At 35.5% G+C, this 13,964-nt stretch overlaps 1 protein-coding gene across 2 annotated transcripts in view; it reads left to right on the plus strand.

Moving 5' to 3' along the window:
* plxnb2b (plexin b2b) overlaps window positions 1-13,964 on the plus strand; it is a 151,956-nt gene that overhangs the window by 80,007 nt on the left and 57,985 nt on the right. The window contains exon 2 of one of the 2 annotated variants that reach the window (XM_077210131.1): window positions 8,173-8,245. The exons of the other annotated variant lie outside the window; for it this stretch is intronic. The gene's annotated coding sequence lies outside the window, so the exon portion shown is untranslated. The remainder of the gene's footprint in view (window positions 1-8,172; window positions 8,246-13,964) is intronic. 2 annotated transcript variants of the gene reach the window in all.

Raw genomic sequence — 13,964 nt, forward strand, 5'->3', positions numbered from 1 at the left:
GCATGTAACTAACTAACTAACTAACTAACTAACTAACTAACTAACTAACTAACTAACTAACTAACTAACTAACTAACTAACTAACTAACTAACTAACTAACTAACTAACTAACTAACTAACTAACTAACTAACTAACTAACTAAACTCTTTCACATTGAATCTCCAAAATAATATAATTTTTCTATTTTGCACCAATTTTGTTTTCTTAAACATGTGGTTTGGAAACGCTGCTTTATTTGCATATTTGTTTTTGGAAACCTCCTGATTTTTGCATAAATGAAATGAACAACCTGGAATAGCTTTATATACCTGGGCATGAGCTCTTTTGACTCGGGCTGGTAAACAATGAGTTTGCCTTCTAAAACACTTGACATCTACTTATGAAAACTTACAAATCTTGTTAATAATAAATGTAATTAATCATTCCACAAGGAGTTTTTTTTATCATACTGCAGTTGTGGTCATTTAAAAATAAATAAGCCAGTCAAGGCTGTGCGTTAAAGTTATTTTACAGTTACGGCACTCCTTAACCGTGGTAGTACAGTCCGAATCACATGACTCTTTTGAGCTGGACGTTTTAATGAATCATTCAAAAGTCTCTTTGCATCAGTGTGACGAATACTTCACTGAATGATCTCATTCAAAATTTGCTCATCAGGAAATAAAGCAGCTCTCGTTTGCTCTCTGTTTTTCTCACTGGCGTCTCGGAGAACAAATTGAGATATTAAGAGAGGTTAATATATTAAAGCACAACACTGCATCTTTCCAAATCTAAATCCGCTGGTGAAATAATGTGAATTTATTCAGCGTACCGTGTTTTGCAGTCGCACACATGACAGCAGATTAGTGGGCGGCAGAACGACAGGAAGTGCATGAGCTCCACTCCTCCGCAGCGCGTGATTGGACAGGAGCTTTTCTGTTTGTATTTTAATGCCTAACCTTGATAAAACTATGATTAGCAAAAGCATGTGTAATAATGGATTAAGAAAAAGCCAATGTGAGGGGATGAGAATCACATGATAGAGGAACCAAGACATTATTTGATGATTATGAGAATGACTGAACGGACTCATGTGATGCTTTCTTTTTAGTCAACATGAAATAAAAATTGACTGTTCACTTTCTTTTCGAATTTCAGCAAAAGGTAAAAGCTTTTTTTTACTCTATCTATTTCCTCATTTACTTTTTTCCAATGCTTGTAGTATTTTCAATCTCTCGTTTTATGCAATATTTGCTCAAAATTACAAAAAAACAATATCACACTTGAGATATATAAAATATTTTTTGTTGATATATATAGGCCTATATAAAATATATTTAATTCATGTTTCAATTCATGTTTGCTCAACAAAATACATATAAACATTTTTAACATTTTGCTATATTTTTTTCTCAATAAATATATAGTTACTTAAAAAAACATCAAGCAAATTTAAGCAAAATGTAATCTTATTTTAAGCTATATATATTTTTATATAACACTTTTTTCATAATTCTTAATATTTATTCTGATCTATTGGTAATAATTCATCAGTGTGCATTATTCCAAAGAAGTTTGTCGTTGTAAGCTTTGACTTTTTTTTTGATGTCACTAGAAATTATTTTTCATTTAATAACTATTGACAATCCTGTGTTACTTAAAATGTGTGACAATAGGCAAGTAAAATGGCTTGTTAAAGCCCTTTCATGTTGACTTGCATTCTATTTTTGAGAATTATTTATGTGCGTGGTATATTTGTAAGAAGTTCTTTCTTTTAATCCAAGTTTTTTTTTTGGTTTAGTTTTTTGGATTTGCATTTGACCCAGTTCCAGTTTCCCCCGTAGGTATACTCAAAATGAACGAAACGCGCAGATACTCTCATTTTTGGCCACAGATTTGTTTTAATACATTGCGCTCTCTATGGGATGTGACTCTTGTTTAGTGTTTGTGTATTTTGCAGCTGTGATATGATCAAAGCTCCTGCATGCCCTTCTGTTTGTCTCAGAACCCTAGAGCTCACGCCAACATTAAAAACTCCCGCTGAACTCACAAACACAGTGTGCGTCTCAAACTTTCGCGAAGATGGGCGGCACAGTTTCTGCGGTCATTTTTCCCAGATAAAGAGCTTCCCGCAACACACGGTTCAGAAAGTTCAGCCTCCCGCTCCTCCGCAAACTATCCTTCCGAACTAATTCTCCTGGTTTAATGAGTGTTACTCAGTGTTGTAGAGATTACCCCCATCCTCCTCATTCGCCAGGGTTTTACGTGGAGGAATAAACCGCTCCCCCCTCCAGTTGTAGCCTTTTCACTCACTGTGAGATGAGGATTTAAAATCTGCCGCAGTCAGCCTCCTTCAGAACGCTTCATAAGCATCTTTGAGACAAAATTTCACTAAGCCGTTTGCTTGCTTTTCTTTAGCCCATTCTAGTGGACCGCACAAGTGTTCTGCTTGTGAACGCACTTCCATTTTCACTGTAATCACGGTTTATTTTAATCAAGTGCTGGGGAAAGACCCTTTCTTCATGTTGTACAGTGTTTGGATCGAGTACAGTGTTTGTCAGAGTGAATATATTTTACTTTTAACAGTAGGGCGTTGTGTTGTTGTGGTAATCTTACAAAAAGCAACTTCATTACTTTTACAGTGGATGTCTTAGGATCGCACTTTTACTTTTGGGTTGCTGTAGATTTGGCTTGAATTGTAGGGAACCTTTACAATGGCTGAAATATACAATTAGGGAACACTTCAGTTTAGGGTCCAATTTTCACTATCAACTAGTTAGTTATTAGCATGCATATATTGTCTGTTTATTAGTACTTAAAAGCACATATTAATGCTTTATTCTGCATGACAATATTCTACATCCCTTAATCCTACCAATACCTAAACTTAACGACCTTACTTGACTGTTAATAAGCAGTAATTACGAGTTTATTGAGTTGTAGTTAATAGTGAGAATTGGACCCTAAACTAAAGTGTGACCTACAATTATTATTGTTACCATTTTAGTGTTGTCAAATCGATTAATCTCGAATAATCTCATCTAACATGAAAGTTTGTAAACACACGCACACACACTGCTGTGTTACTGCTAGTAACATTAAATTAAATGTGAAATTTTGATGCAATGTAATAAGTGTGCATTTGACTGTTTTCATTAATTTTGAAGAACACTGAGTGTCTTTTTGTGCAAGTGAGATGAGTAAATGCTCACATTTAGTCTAGAACGACAATAATCGTCATGTTTTCACAGCGCACACAACACTTCTGCACTTACTCACGATTTCTCAACATGGGACAGAAGAGCTGTCAGACAATATACAGTAACTTAAACAAAGTAACTTGCGTTACTTATTATATTTTGTTGTAAATTTAAAAGTCATGTGTTACTTCTTACTGGAAAAAAAGTAATCTGATTACATAACTTACAAGCGTTACTTGTAATGCGTTCCCAAAAAAGTAATAAAATTTCAGTTATTTCAGTCTTCTCTCGCTCCGTTTCCTTGTTCACCGCACTGGCACCCATTCCCAGCGTTCTCTGTCCCAGGGAGGTGAACAAGATATCCGGTTTATCTGGGTCAGAGGCAGGAATCTTTAGAGAAAAGTAAACAGGAAAAACTGGTGCGTTCCTTTGGGAGTCCTGCGCATTTATGTGAATCTTTCTGATTTCCATATGCTAAAACCGCAGTTAAACATCTTTAAATCGAGCCCTGTGTGCCATTCATTCACTTTGGCACGCATGAATTTTGAATGGCAGCGCGACTACAGTGGTTTCTCAGGAGATGATGCCCGTCCCTGATGCCACGGTTTCTCCAAGCACGGAGGAAAATAGAAAATCTTTGAGAGAACTTCCACATCTTTGTGCAGAATCCCTCGGCATTTGCCATTGTATCGCAGGCTTTATAATGACATTCAGAGATGGTATAAACACATGTTTTATCTGTGAGGAAACACAGCAGGAGAGAACTGTGCTGTATTTGTTGCAGGAGAGAGGGAGAGAGAGAGAGATTGAACATGGGGGTCTCGGTTGCCCTGAAAACTTGAAATACTGGAATGTGTTTGTCACAGGCTCAGAAACAGGTGTTTTTAGAAGTTTAATTCTGGAGAGGGTTTAAGCGTAACTCCAAATGTTAATGAGATAAGCTCTCAGAGCGTCTGGATCACAGAGGAACATGCTTATCTGGTTTGGCAGGGTTGAATTAACAACAAATAAATAATAAATCTAACATTGTTTGCCTTCACCCTCTGTGTTTTCAGTTTGTGCGGTGTTTGCTGGCTCTGGAGACCGTCGACATGTGCGTCAACTGAATGTGTCGTCGCTCGCTCGTCCATCAAGTCTCAAATCTGTATACTTCACGCTTTTATTCCCTGAGGGCTCTTTCACATTAGACCGTTTTGTTTGTTTGTTTGGTGTAAAAGCAATTTTTTGAAAATATATTTAGAATTAAATTTACTTTTCTCGCCCTTAAGGCAACATTCCTGATTCTTGTTTCAAGTATAAACCTCATTCAATTTTGTTAGGTTTAGGCTTAGCACGAGAAAAAACAAGGCTTAATACCTTGACATTTTTATATTGCAGCAAAAATTAGGTTTAATATTTTTCTTTTTTTATTATACCCAAGCAATCACGGTTCGAGAGATGGTTGAGCGTTGAATCTATTGTAGTTGGGGGAAAGTGGATCTTTTAACCCTATTACATTACTGTATGTAGGTCAGAAGATTTATAGGTTACGATCGATCACGGCACAATCAGCGCCAGCCATTTTTCATCCCCATAATTGGAAACTTTGCAGCAGGACGTGCCAGTTTAGGCTTGTTTTGTCAGGACATTGTGTTCGACTCAGATACGGTTTAGTTTACTCTTCTGTATGGGTTTGTGCTGAAAAGATCAGTTTGATGCACAGAAAAATATTCTGTTGGGCTTTTTTTATCTCATCATAATACCTGATAAACATTTAGTTTCATAAAGAGCTCTAAATCCATCTGCATCTTATGATCTGGATTGAACAATACCCATGATTCATAGCAATATTTTTTATAAGAGTCAGGGAGTTGCTGGTGGCTGGTTTATATAATAGGAAATAATAAAATATATTTTTATTATCATGATTAATATTAATATTATTGTGGTTTTGAAAAGCGTCTTGTGTGTGAATAAAATAAAAACTATAAAGTGTATTTGTATATGTGTAAAATTATATATAATATTTTATTTACATAATATGCAATACTAATATATATATATAGTGTGTGTGTGTGTGTGTGTGTGTGTGTGTGTGTGTGTGTGTGTGTGTGTGTGTGTGTGTGTGTGTGTGTGTGTGTGTGTGTGTGTGTGTGTGTAATTATAAATTGTATAATTTCTTTCGATTGTATATGCATTTATAAATGTATAGAAAATATTATAAATGTATAGAGAAAAAAATATATAGAGAGAGATTCATATATATGTATGCGTGTTAAATTATATTAATGTTATAATTGATTTACATAATATGAAATAATAAAATTTATAATTTATTATATTTATTTATTCATTTATTAATATTATACAGAGAATATATATATATATATATATATATATATATATAATCAAAATGTATTCAATTATATTAGTTATATTACATTTGCATAATAATAAGATATAATAATAATAATAAATTATACTATTTTAGATTATAGATTTATCTTTATTACTATTATTATATATAATATAATATTATATATTTTTTTAGAAATTATATATAATTTTTTTTCCTTGCTAATATATACTGTATGTGTATATATATATATATATATATATATATATATATATACATACAGTATATATATATATATATATATATATATATATATATATATATACAGTATATATGTATATATATATATATACATACAGTATATATGTATATATATGTATACATACAGTATATATTATATATCTTTGTAATAGTAATGTCTTAACATATATAATTAATTATATTAAATTATATTATATTATATCAGTTTGGATACACAAACTCTTCTAGAATATCAGAGTAGATGTTATCCAATACATGAGGCTCAAATGTGTCAGCGCTCTCAGAACAGGTGTTTCCATAGGCAACAGAATGGCGCGCACATGTTGAATGTGCACTAAATCACTTGCATTTATTAAATTCTACTGTCTCGAGCACCTCATTTTCTTCATTGAGCCTTGGACCGGGGGTTCTCGCTCTGAGGTCGTGTGCACTGGTCACGGCTGATATTTATAAAGGCTTCTCCGTAAGTATGCTGATCCAACGCTGGCCTCCTCCGTGCCCCGAAATCCATATTCATCAGGATATGAAAGGTTATAACTTGTCCTGCATCAGCAGTTCTGCTCACTTCTTAATTAGATCTTATATTTTATCGGAGCTTTGAGCTAAAACTTTCTGCTACTGCTGATTACATCCAGACAAAGTTGACGCGCAAACGCCGCGTGACGCTAGCTGCTCAACATAGCGACGAACCCCCGCATCTAGCAAAGTCTTTGAGCTATGATTTTGCTCTAATAGAGGTTGTGTTCGCCTCTGGTTGCATGAATACTGCTAATTAGGCTTTGGTGTGAGTAATTAAAGTGGTGTAGTATGACCAGCAGAAGTGCATTAACAAGTGCGTTTAGCGAGAAAAGCAATTAGCGAATTTAGTTCCTGCAAAGATCATTTATACTTTTTTAATATTTTTGTTATTTAGGTAGTTTAGTTTCAAACCCCAGTGAGCTACATAGGCAAATGCCTGATAAGTGAAATGGTACCTTTTAAGTGGCCAATTTGGAGGCTAGGGAGCAAATGTTTTGTCATGGAAATAGGGAAATAGCTCACAACTGACGTTAGCATTAGCATTTCGCTATGGTAATATGGAGATGCTCTAATAAAAAGCCATAAGCATTTTTTTTTCAATACTTGCAGTATATTTCTGTTCTCTCTATGTCTCTCTCTCTCTCTCTCTCTATGTCTCTCTCTCTCTCTCTCTCTCTCTCTCTCTCTCTCTCTCTCTCTCACACACACACTCTCTCTCTCTCTTTCTTTCCGTGTCTTTTGCCCTTGGACAAATACACACATAAATATGGCACAAATATCCTCGTAATCACAGTCGGTTATGTCTTAAGTGAACGTAAACACTTGAGAAAGAAAACGCATGTGTAACAGTATATTGGATCTGTGCAGCTCTTAAAGTGACAGCAGCCTAAAATTCCTGCTGCCGTCTCTATAATAACGTTAATCAAACAACAAAAGACAAAGAGAAAATTCACTCGCTGTTTTTGACTGAATAACTTTTGTAACTATATTTGTAATGTATATTTTATTTATAAAGTGAAGTTATATTTTACATATGATTACTGTTTCTGTACCTGAATACCTGAAAATCTTTCAGTCGTATCTTTGTTCAGTTGTATTTATTTGAGCATTGCAAATTTTTTTTTTGTGCTTTTTTTAATCACTTTGTGTTTACTTGTCTTTAATAATGCTTGACATTTATATTAGTTAGGCCAGTTGTTTTTGCTGTGGTATTTTTAAACCATAGGCAGAATTTCCTTGTGATAGTGTTCTTTAGCCTGCTGATTTTTGTTAATGGTATTCACCTACAATTATGTTTCGCAATAAGATTTAGAATAAATTAGGAATCGATAAGAATTGGCGTTGATAAACAGAATCTAGTCGATGTTTGAAGGAGGGCAGCTCATTCGATTTTGAAGCACAGCCTCTGTGTGCTTTTACTACAGATATATACTACAGTCTGTCAATTGAACATTTGTGTGATTTTCCAGAGAACTCCCTCCCTGGTCTTGTGGCGCACGACAAGACCCTAGTCTAAGTGTTCGTGTGATGCTCGATAATGCTAAGCCCTGCTGGAGAAACCTCGTCGACTGTCTGGTCTCCACACTGCACATTAAGATTTCATGTCCTCCACCCCTCCCTCACTGCGAGGCTCTAACTTATTTACGCCTGTGAAATCCCCTAATAAAGGGTACTTACATTGATTCTCTCCCTAACCAGGCTCCATTACAGATTAAACAGGTCTATGGAAGAGAGAATGACGAGTTGAATGAGAGAGAAGATTATAGGAGCCGTGTGATTTATCTGAATGTTATACACACCTCATTTTCACGCTCTCTCTCTCTCTCTCTCTCTCTCTCTCTCTCTCTCTCTCTCTCTCTCTCTCTCTCTCTCTCAGTGCTGTGGAGGTTGAACAGACAGACACCTCACTCTTATGTCAAGCATCAATTAAAGCAATTTACTCCTTGGAAGTAAATGTCTTCCTACTCTGTTTGGGATTATTAATTTCTCCACTACAGCTTTGGTTGATTTTTTTTCTTTCCTGCTTAAAGGAACAGTTCACCCAAAATTAAAAATTCATGTCATTATTTACACACCTGTTCTCATGTTATTCCACACTTGTCTGCGGCACAATGCAGAAGACATTTTAACATGTATCTAAATGTACTGATAATATACGATTAAAAACTGTGGGGTAAAAAAATATATAATTTCTATAATAAAATATAAATATATAAATAAACACATACGTAACCCATATTAAAATAAATAAATAATATATTATTTTATTAAATATTTAAAAATAGCTTAATACTAAAATGGCTGAATAATAATATAAATAAATAATATGAATAATAAAACAATATTAGAAAATGAATAAATAATGATAAATATCTTAAAAATTATATTGAAAATATATTAGATATATTATATATTTTCCTAAAATATTTTTGCCTTTTTATTTTTACAGGTACATGAACATGTAAAACAATATATATATATATATATATATATATATATATATATATATATATATATATATATATATATATATATATAGCATAAATATCTTTGCATGATGAACACATTCAATTATGCTGTTCAATTATCATTTTTAAAAATGATCTAATGTCTTCAAAAATTCTATTTTTTTTTTTTTTTCAGTGACAAAAAAATAACTACAAATGTATCTATAATGACAAGAGGGTGATAAAATGAAAGACTTCTCATTGTTGTGTGACTGATTCCTTTAAGGTGTGTCTCTTACAAGCAGTCGCTGTAACATCAATCACATTGTCAGAGCGATGCCCCCTATCTGCCACATGATGCATCATCCTTGAAAACTTCAGGACGATCTCACTGGATCCAAACCAAAATTATTCCCAAAACTGTCCTGTGTTTAATTGATGGCAGTGGGAAGATGAGTTTGAATATTTATCGGTCGCGTTTAAAAAAGTGTCTAAGACGCCAAGGGAGAATCCATTAGCATAGAGCTTCATTTAGCATCAGTGAGGAGTCTCATGTGAACAGTTTCCGAGGAAACTCTTAGACAGGTGTTTCTTCAACTATGGGCTCTTTTTGTCCCCGTGGACCTTTAGAAAGTAAACTCTCTTAAAACACATTTATTGCACACATACTCACTGGTTTACTAGTCTTCTAACAATGTCAAATAGTTGACATGCATGCATCACAGGAGAAGTCTGTCCTTTTGTGAATCATACAATATGTATTACACACATTTATTATTATTATTATTTTCTGAAATGTCAACAGTGTTATTTTCTATAACATTTCAATTATGTATAGTGTAAATGACATTCTAAACATTTTTAAAACAAATGTCAGATTATATTGTCTAGCTAAGACTAATTTTATAGCTATCATTTTATGTAATCTAAATGCACATAATTACATGTAATATTTAATTATATTAAATAAAATATTTTTATAATATATTAATTATATTAAATTAAACAATTAAATATAGTTGTTCATATGTCAAACAAATATTAAGTCTAATATTTTATAAAATCATTTTAAAAATTGCATTTTATACATTTATTTTTTTCATATATAATGACTAAATATATATATTATATAATTACGTTTCATTTACTCTTAATATATTTTATATTGATTTTCTGTTTAATTTAATATCAAATATATTATGTTTCATTTAATCATTTTTTATTTTAATGTTCGAAATGTTTTACTATGTTTCATTTAAAATATTTAATTTATTGTAACAAAATTACATTTAATATGTCCGGAGTTTTTTTTTGTTTTGTCTATCTGTGACTTGGAAAACATAAAATAATAAGACTTATACATATGACACATTTGCTAAGTACTTCGTTACCAAAGGATGAAAGTTTTTCACCTTCATGATATAAAGAATGCTGAAATCTCTTTCCCCTGTACCCAAAGTTGAAGAACCAGCCAGCCGCGCGTGCATGTGCTCTTTGTTTGCTCCGTCAGTCAGACGTCTCCTCACGACTCCAGACGAGCGGAGAAATTGGCTTTACTTAGTAGAGCAAGACACACAGATAGCGCGAGTCAACTACATCTAGACCTCCATTTAGGGATTGAATCATCAGTTTCCATTTGGACCTTCTCCGGCGAATCGAAAATGAATGTTTGTGCAGCTTGGCCTCGTCGGTGGCGCTCACCCCGAAGCTTAGAGTGCTTGTCTGATGATTTTGGAAGTGGACTGGGGACAGACCCCGAGCTTGGATGAGCCGGCTGATGCCACAGGTGATAATCACGCCGTGTGTGTGTGTGTGTGTGTGTTCAGGGTGGCTGTAATTATCAGCAGAAGGCTGTGGAGATAAATGAGAGCAAGCGACTGGCAGGCGGTGGTTATCTGAGCCGAGCTTGAGCGTCGATAGCCGGCGAGAGAGATTTTAACTGTAGCGTGTCGGCTAAAGCCTTGCTTTGATGTTGCCCAATCCCGCCTGAGCCCTACAACATTTCCTTATTGGCGAGATATGAAAGGATAATGTGGATGTGTGTGATCATATCTGTTCAGTCATGTGGGAAATTCTACCACTTATTTAAACCAATGCCAGCACAATAAAGGGAGTCCTCAGGTGTCTCAGATGGCCTTATTTCAGTTGTGAAAGTCAACTGTTTTGTATCACTTCGCTAAGTCTCCTTTTCCTTTAAAAGGGACGAATCATGAAAGACAGGATACTTTTTTTGCTAGTTGAGATTGGAAAGACAATTGAAACTTGAGCTTTTACAATGCAAAACACCTCCTCAGTTCAACCACATTGCATTAAATGGATAGTTCACGTTAAAATGAAAATTAAGTAATCATTTACTCACCCTGATGTTGTTCTAATGCCATATGCCCTTCTTTCTTTTATAGACCACAAAAGGAGAGTTTAAAAAAAATGTCCCGCTCTCGCTGGCCTATATAATGGTAGTGAATAGCGACCAGCCTCAAACTTTTTTAACACAAAAGTATCACAGAATGATCTCATACGGGATATGTCAATATTCAGTTTTCTGGCGGTGTACGATATATAATTTAAAATCCTGACCTTGGCCGTTGATCTTCTGTGCTTGACTGCATGTTCGTCTGACTCTATTAGAACCACAGTTCACTGAGTCTCACCCAGAAAAAGCACACAAGTTGTGAGAAATCAAGATTACCAAAAGCGTGACTAAATAACCAGCATGCAGTGTAGATGGCTTCATTGATTATGTGGCTAGTGGTTTTCCAAAGTTACTAAACACTCAGCATTTTTACTAGCCACAATTTTGACACCTATACCATGGGGAAAAACTGCCATACAGATATTTTTAATATTGTCTCAATTTGGGAGGAGGTATATTAGGCTGCTGTCACTTTAAGACCTGACACACTGATCCATTATACTGTTACACATGCGTTTTCTTTCTCAACTGTTTCCCTTCACTTAAAACATAACGGACTGTGTTTAAGTGAATACTCACCAACAATGGCATTTTGACATTATTTTGTGTTTGTTTGACTGTTTAAGTGCAATAAGCTCTTTTCAATAAACTCAATTTAGTGCTGAGAGGCGGGAAAATCTGAAAATCCCAAAATCTGCGGTAATGAGTAAAATTATGAACAATCCCACGCCAAAATGCAAGCCCTGTAACAGCAACAATATTAATCCGTAGGAAATGAAACGAGTGAGTGAGGAGAGGCGGGTTTGTGTGTCATTCGCTGTGTGTGTGAGAGAGAGAGAGAGAGAGAGAGAGAGAGAGAGAGAGAGAGAGTGTGTGAGAGTGTGAGAGAGAGAGAGAGAGAGAGAGACTGATATCGTGTATCTATTCTGTGGAAAATGAGCTTTTCAGATATTTCAGTTTGCTATGTGTTCAAAAGTACACTTTTGACAACACTGCATTGCACTTACTTAATTTCAAATGCATTTTTAAAAGACTACAATTGAAAAATGTATATATATATATATAAAATGCAACCCGTCAAAGTGGCTAGTAGGAGTGACTGTGTTACACACCACTGCTGAAATACACACACTTTTGGCAGGTTGGTGGGTGTTAATGTCAAGCCCTGTTTCCCAAAAACCACTCCAAGGAGACAAGAATAAAAAGCATAAACAATCTAATAAGTTATTATCTTGTTTTCATAGATATGCACTGTTAATTCCACTGTAGAGCCTATATATGTAGTAAATAGAATGTTTTGATATATGAATAACATTATTAAGTGAAATTGAGACAGTATTTTATTTATCCTACAAGAAAGTGAGAGTTTGAGAGGTAAAACCTGAATCATGAAATAGTAATAAAAGCAGCTGTTGGGCCATCGATCTATTCTTTTGAATTCAAGAACCTCTGATGTACATTACGACCCTTTTAAAAGCATTTGTAAAGCATTACTGAAGGAATCATCTCTCTGAATGGAGGATGGCCCGGCTCGCTCCTGACCGCCCGCTGTGAGTGACAGTTCCCTGATCATCTCCCTGATTTCAGAACCTAATTATCCGACACGTCCGCGCGTCACTCGCCACTATCACCCGCTAGATCAACAGAGAGATGGACAGAGAGAGCTGAAGCATAACTAATGTGATATGAATCCCACCAGCAGCAAAGCAGGAGAGAAATATAATTAAGGATCAGATGTCAGTGTTTGCTCATAGCACTGCCGAGGGAAGCAGAAGTGCTATTTTTAGAGCACCGGATGACAAGAGGGGTCAAGCGTGACCGGTAGCCACTGTCCTTACGACACCTGCTCTGGCCCGAACCAGGTGTGCGAGAGATAAACGTGTGTGAGAATTGCTGGACTCTGCAAAAAAAAACACGAGAATCACCTAAGTATAGGAGGAAAGCGTGCGGTGTTGCAGCTTCTGCGCGTTATATCTGATGACCTCTTTGTGTTGAGCCGCTTTTGTTGGAGTTTGTGCTTTTCGGCCGGAGACTTTCAGAAGTGCTGAGGGGACAGAAAGGGCCCGGGCGGCGAGAGAGGGGACTGGCGTGTGTCTGAGGGTTTACAGCGGTGACATTTGGTGGAGAGGGGTGTTGTGAAAGCGCAGACGCATGTATGTTGATCTTAAGGAAAGGTCAGGCTTGTCTCGACGGAGTTAATCAACTGCTCCTCTCTCCAAACCGCTGTGGGTCCCGCGCGCTCCACAGCGTGAAGCTTCATTTGCATGCATTTGTAAATGCGTGTGTGTGTGTGTGGTGAGGGGTTTGCTTTAGGTGTGTGAGCTGCACATGAACTTAATTGGTCAAAGTTGTAGTGCTATTAATTACGGAGAACGAGAGAGTGTGAGGGATGAGGACATGGGCTGGTTCAGATAAAGGGTATTGTGGGCCTGAAGGGGGTCGTGTGTATCGGTCCTGCAGCTGGAAGGTTTTCTTTTAACTCAAACCATGATTTGTTGCAAAACTTTGCAGTAATGGAGATACATTTTTTAAAGGTAAAATAATTTGGTTGAATCTAGTTATACTTAGTTTGTCTATATCTAGTTTGTCTGTCTCTCTGTCGTTCTATCTGTCTGTCTGTATCTATCTATCTACTATCTATCTGTATCTGTCTATCTATCTACTATCTATCTGTATCTGTCTATCTATCTACTATCTATCTGTATCTGTCTATCTATCTACTATCTATCTGTATCTGTCTATCTATCTTCTATCTATCTGTATCTATCTATCTATCTACTATCTATCTGTATCTATCTATCTATCTAC

The sequence above is a fragment of the Siphateles boraxobius genome, unplaced genomic scaffold (assembly GCF_051911475.1).
Source record: "Siphateles boraxobius isolate OS27281-9 unplaced genomic scaffold, OSU_SipBor_1 65, whole genome shotgun sequence".
Classification (NCBI taxonomy): Eukaryota; Metazoa; Chordata; class Actinopteri; order Cypriniformes; family Leuciscidae; genus Siphateles; species Siphateles boraxobius.